We start from the raw sequence: 6551 nt of genomic DNA on the forward strand, positions 1-6551 counted from the left end.
CGTTGCCAAGAACAATGAGTCCACGATTTTGGTTTTAAACATACACAAGTGTTAGCGTTGATACACGGTTCAACATTCATGAAACAAATTCATACATTAAGCAAAACTTTGAGAGTTTTGGATAACATGCATTTAGGACCTTTGTAAAGTTTATGTCGAAACGCATTAAAGGTCCTCACTTAGAAACCATGACTAACAACTCGGGCAAAACGCCATTGTCTATATTGCCTATGCTTTTTACTTATCTGAGCAGGTAACCTACGCGGAACGAAACGTTAGTGCACAGGAATACACAAACATAAACTATACGTCAGCGGACGTCAAAGTACATCACACACGACTTTCGAAGCAAGCCCTTGGGGAAAACACAAATGGTCACGACAACAATAATGCTAACCCCATCAGCGGGAGTAACAACAACCGAATGCTATACTTTTCCATGTAATCCGGCAAATGACACGAGTCACCCTGAGGTACGTTACAGCAAGATTTCACAACAGTCGATACTTAGTCTGAAGAGACTCACAATGTTTGGCGCTGCAAATAAGTCACATGTCTTCGCATTCTCCCTACTTCATTAATGGCGACTACGCTATGTTCGACATTCCATGGTAATGTCAACTAACAAACGATTATCACGCGAAATTCCAGGTAAAGTCCTTAGATTTCTTTTGTTGAAATTTCGACTTTTTGCATATAGTGAGTAGACTTTCATACTTCTACTCCCCCTAATGGTCATTGCATCACAAAAATTTTCTTTCGTAATAGTGAATGCTCATTTGTTTCATTCTTGATGAATTCATATTTATACATGCGTCGTTTGTTACGCATGTGACTTCACTCGAAATTGTTGCTTTATCAACGTTCAATATTGTTTCTCTATGTTGATTATTGCATTGTGATTTGGACGATTGCATTGTTGTAAAGCGTTGACTCCTTGATATCGAGTCAATGAAACTTGTTGGATCTCTTTTCCTTTTCAAGCTACATACATGGTTTTTCGTTGTAACCATGTTGAAATTTCGTATCGATACGTGCATTCATTGTTGAAATGTGACTAAACCAAGTTCAATTGTTTGAACTTGCTCATGATATATATTCAATTCAAGGTCTAATATGATGGATTGAAGTCATCATATTCTACATAATCCCAACAAGCACTTCATTTGCTTTGAACCATAACATGCTTGTTTGGTCTTCGACTTCATTGAGTCGTTTCTTTGATCACGATCACCTTGTGGTGGCGTCTCACATATTTGAAGCTTGCGCTAATCTCGTTTGCACACATCATGTACGGATTTAATTGCTTATTTATTTGATTATTGATATTAAATCCGTTTGTTCGATTTATTGTATTAAATCAGTCTTAATGCAATTGTGTGTTAAGATGATGGTACACAAGTTCGTGTTAAATATTTCAAGGTATCTCTTAACGATTCTTTCAGCATCGGTCGAACATTTTGTGATATTTATTGCTCTTTTATTTTCGATCGAAAAACATTATTATTTGTTTCATTTTCAATTGAAAATCCTATGGGATTTGTTTGGAACACCCACATTTATTTCGTTGAGCCTTCATTTGATTTAAAACACGGTGATACTTGTTCGATCACCGCTATTATTGAGTTGTTTTATTCACTCTGACACCTTGTGGTGTCAGTATAAACTTGTAGCTTGGGCTAATCATGATCGAGCGTTTCATGCAATACACGGTGATACTTGTTCGGTCACCGCTATCATCGAGTTATTTCATTCACTACGACACCTTGTGGCGTCGGTATAAACTTGTAGCTTGTGCTAATCATGATCAACCGTCTCATGCGAAACTATATATGTTTTTTGTTTGACTCATCGTTTAAATGGTCTTAATGCAACTATGTATTAAGATGATGATACACCAGGTTCGGTTGTATTTCATTTCGGTATATCCTTGCAACACGTTGATTTTATCTTATTCATTTAATGATTCGTTACTTGACAAATCATTTTGTGATTCTATTCATTTGAGCTTGTTGAATTCGACTTTCAATCATACGACAACCAACGCAAGTTTCCGTTGGTAGTGAATTCTATTGTTTCACAGAAAAAAAAAATCGATTTGCACATTGTGAACGTTCATTTGGAATTTTATTGGTCGAAATCCCTCTTTTGTTGGACCCCCGTAAACTTGGTCGCATTAGTGATAGTATCACTACGCTTCGTTCACTTGACTTCGATTTTTGGAACAAACTCAGCTAAACCGTTGGGTTCTTATTGATGGAAAACGTCTTTACATTCATATAATTCGAATTAGTTTTGATTTGCTTATGCGGTCATTCACTTTGGTATTATTCGGACTTACCTAGGAACGACACAACTCTGAGGAGATAACCTAGTCTAAATTTCGAGGACGAAATTTTTGCAACAGGGGGAGAATGTGACAACCGGTAATTAACGGCCTCTAATCACGCGATTAACAAATGTTTATGGCGATAATAAATAGTGTTTAAGACGTAGATTAACTTAATTAGGCCTTTGTAGTGCCTAGGAACGTCTACCCGACTTTACAGTGCGCGAACGGTGGTTTACGGATAAACCTGTTAAACGGAAAACGGCAACGAATTGAAACCGAATGAAATACTGACAACGCCGAAAAGTACAAATTTTATACGCATAGTTTATATTTATAAATTTAGTTTTGCGAAATTTTTACGCTTTCGAACGACGCAAAGCGCAAACGTGAACGAAAAACGCGGAAACAGTAATGCACCGACAATCAACGACGAAACAGAAGCACCAGACTCGAATCTCATCTTGATATTAATATATTATGATATATTTGGCATCGTTTTCGAATTTTATTATGCGTAGTCTAAAACGAAATGAACAACGGACAAGAAACGACAATCGAAGCAGTTTATGCAATTTTTAACGCGACTGATGATCAAACGCGTCAAACAACGATTACTTACATATCTATAAACTTGAAATTTTAATTTACGACATTCCGACGATTTCGGTTATAAAAACGGGTCTCGTAGAGGATTACAGGCCATTTAAACACGGGCTTGTGGGCATTGGGCCCAAGCCCAAAGCCCACTAAACCAAACCTAGCTATAAAAGGGAAGGTGAAACCCTAACCCTCATTTTTTTTGTCAGCCGCACATGCTTGAAGTCCCCCTTGTTCTCTTATTTGCTCTGCTAATCAAGAAATACACACACAAACATATGGAGACCATCTTCTCCAAACCAAGTCCTCAACGACAACCTGCTCTCCTTCTCCATCTCGTTGAAGATCGGCCAAGCGACACCCCCCCCCATCTCGATCTATACGGCAAAACACACACACATACACACACACCTGAAATCAGAGCCATAACCATCTCTAAACACAACCACACCCACACAGATCTGACTATAGAGAGAGAGAGAGAGAGAGCGGCGGAGAAGAACCAACAGCGGCAGCAGCGCCGCCGTCTACGGCGGAGCGACGGAGGAGACAGGCGGCATCGGTGGTTGATGTTCCGACAACTCTTCGACACGCCCGGTAAGCGACGATTTGGTGGATATCAACAGCAATAGTGGCGGCGGAGGTGACGTCCGGTCACCATGAACGGTTTCCGGCGACTCTCAGGTTCCCTTGATGACGGATTTGGGTTCGTGAACGGTCCGATTCAGATCAACTTTAGGGTGGTTCGAGTCAGTTTGGTTCAGATTCGGGACACGAGCGGTTCGGGTTTCATTTAGATGGAGTCCAGTTTACGGTTTCACGTCGTTCGAGTTTCGGTTCGACAGTCAAAGCCTGTCAAACTTGGTCAAACAATCAACGGGTCAGAATCGGGTTCGGGTCAAAATTTGTCAACATCAGATATGTGTAGCTTCGGTTCAAGTGTTTAAGTTTGGTTCGGGTTCTTGTTCGGTTCAACTCAGATCTGGGGTTCAAGTAGTCACATCAGCAGGATCGGGTCACGGTTCGGTTCGGTTCAACAAGTCAGACTGCGGGTCAAAGTTAGTCAACCACAGGTCATGGTTCGTTTCGGTCAGATTTGATTTCGGGTCAAACTGAGTCAACTCGGGTCTACAGACAGTCAACGCAGTCAACAACAGTCAATGAAGACCCGGTAAAGTTTAAACGACACAAAAGTTTTGTTTCGTTATGCAGATTATAATTATACGCGACCGAGCTCGACCGTTATCTTTAGCGACTACTTACACTTTATTTTGCCGTATTTGATAAAGTCTTAAGTATATATTGTTTGCAGTGATTGAATAATTGTTGAGCTTTGACAAAATACGACAACTTTTTATTGTCGGGTTATTCCAAAAACAGAGGAAACTCTGTCCGTTTTTCGTTAAAAATCCAAAATACAAAGCATAATTTTATTGTTTAATCGACACTTGTTGAAATCCGAGCTTTCTTATAGAATGAATAAAAGACGTATTTATTTTTACGACGTTATAAGTTAACGAAAAAAAACCGATATTCAATCTAAAATAAATATAATTATTTATATTTGTTTCAAACGCCCAAACCTCGGAAACTTTTACAACAAAGCTATAATTAGTTATATTTCGTTCAAACGTCGTCATTCGTATAACTTTTATAAAATAAATATAATTGTTTATATTTATTTCAAATGTCGTAAATTGTATACTTTTATAAAAATAAAAAATAAATATAATAGTTTATGTTTATTTCAAACTTCTAAACGAAGTACGACACATTTCCGCACTACTATTCGCCTACGCCTTCTAACCGCAACGACTAACACGACTATGTAAGTATATTTATATTAAATATATAAATATATATATTCTAAACCATTCGTAAACTAAGTCGTTTTCGAGACTTAGTTTTATTCTGATTATAAATGGGATCAAATAACCATAGATTGGTTATTCCAGGTCAAGATAACAACACTTTCATCGAATTGTATGATTAACGATTCGGTAGAGCTCGGACACGTAGTTTAACTACGTTGTTCAATTAAAAACTTATAATTATTCCTTGGTTAGGAATACTATAGATGCACGCTAGCTAATTCACATTCTTGGAACGACACTACGGAAACACACTAAGCTAGCATTGCACAGGAACGTCAAGGTGAGTTCATAACCCCCACTTTTTACTGTTTTACATTTTTTATAAATGTTTTCGGGGGTGGAAAGACATGCAAGTTTTGCAAAAATAAACAACTTTTCGATGAACGAAAACTCATATTTATAAACCGTGTTGCGAATGAATTTCAAGGAACTTAAATGGTTTACGAATGAGTTCGATCAAACATACCGGTTTTACAAATTTGATTTGCATATTACGAAACGTGCATGATTTTCTAATGGGTACGGGCGACACAGTCGAGGTGATTCGACACAGTCGAGGTGATTCGACACAGTCGAGGGGATTCGACACAGTCGAGGTTATTCGACACAGTCGAGGTGATTCGACACAGTCGAGGTTATTCGACACAGTCGAGGTGATTCACACAGTCGAGGTGATTTGACACAGTCGAGGTTATTCGACACAGTGGAAGTGATTCACACAGTCGAGGTAATTCGACACAGTCGAGGTGATTCGACACTAAAAACCGTCTACACAGGTTGAGTACTTCCTATGTCGCCGTATACGTTGATGTCCTCGCGAAACATTAACGATCAACCTGTTCATAGACGCTTTACATACCCATTTAAAACATTAAAACTTTCATATATTCATAAGATTCATTTGATGGAAACTCACAAACACATGAATTACAAACTTTGGTTACGTTTTTCAAGTTATACCTAAGTAAGAGGAAGCGCTGATCCTGCTTACAAAGGTTCGTTTGGGCTTGGCCCATTCTCTCTCGTGCAATGCACAAAGACTCTCGTGGGCTAGACTCACAGTTCTCATATATTATGCCAAGAAAATGATTTTACTATATTTTCTCAACAACTTTAAACCGGTTACCAAAAAGATTTATTTTAAATCTTTTCAAAGCAAACTATGAACTCGCTCAACTTTATGTTGACTTTTTCGCATGTTCTTTCTCAGGTTGCATTTTTCAAAACTATGGAAAGGTTGGAATAGGATAACCCACGGGATTTCGAGTACTTAGCAGGCGTTTAATTTCTAGAAGTCTTAGCTTATTTGCTTCCGCTGTGCAATGAAGATACCGGTCCAGTCACGCCAGCTCTGATTTTTCGGGGTGTGACAGTGTGTCAAATGGTTATATTTATAAACCATGTCAAGTTATTAACCACTATATAACATGTTTCCTATATATTAAACATGTGTGAATAAAATAATCAAAAGTTTTGTGGGATGTCCCCATAAGGAACCGAGTTTGGTTATGGGGGGGGGGGTCCCATGGTTCAATTCCAACTAGATGATTAGTATTAGTTAGTTAGAATTAGGATGTTAACTAGTTACTAACATGTAGTGTCTTATGACGGGTGTTAGGGTATTCGGGGACTCTAACTGGCTCAGAAAAAGAAAAACAGTGTCCATGACAATATTTTTATGTTCCGGGTGATATCCGGTTGTTCGGTTAGGTACTGATTCGTTAAAGTGCTGAATTACACTTTTTAGT

The 6551-nt window shown here is 38.4% G+C and overlaps 1 long non-coding RNA gene across 1 annotated transcript; it reads left to right on the forward strand.

Annotated features, from left to right (window-relative positions):
- Nucleotides 1-3372: 3372 nt before the first annotated feature.
- Nucleotides 3373-6173, forward strand: LOC118492287. The gene is made up of 3 exons (XR_004893018.1): nucleotides 3373-4100; nucleotides 4996-5083; nucleotides 6014-6173. It is a non-coding gene; the product is annotated as an uncharacterized LOC118492287 (long non-coding RNA).
- The last annotated feature ends 378 nt before the right edge of the window (nucleotides 6174-6551 follow it).

Source organism: Helianthus annuus, chromosome 5 (assembly GCF_002127325.2).
Source record: "Helianthus annuus cultivar XRQ/B chromosome 5, HanXRQr2.0-SUNRISE, whole genome shotgun sequence".
NCBI classification, from domain to species: domain Eukaryota; kingdom Viridiplantae; phylum Streptophyta; class Magnoliopsida; order Asterales; family Asteraceae; genus Helianthus; species Helianthus annuus.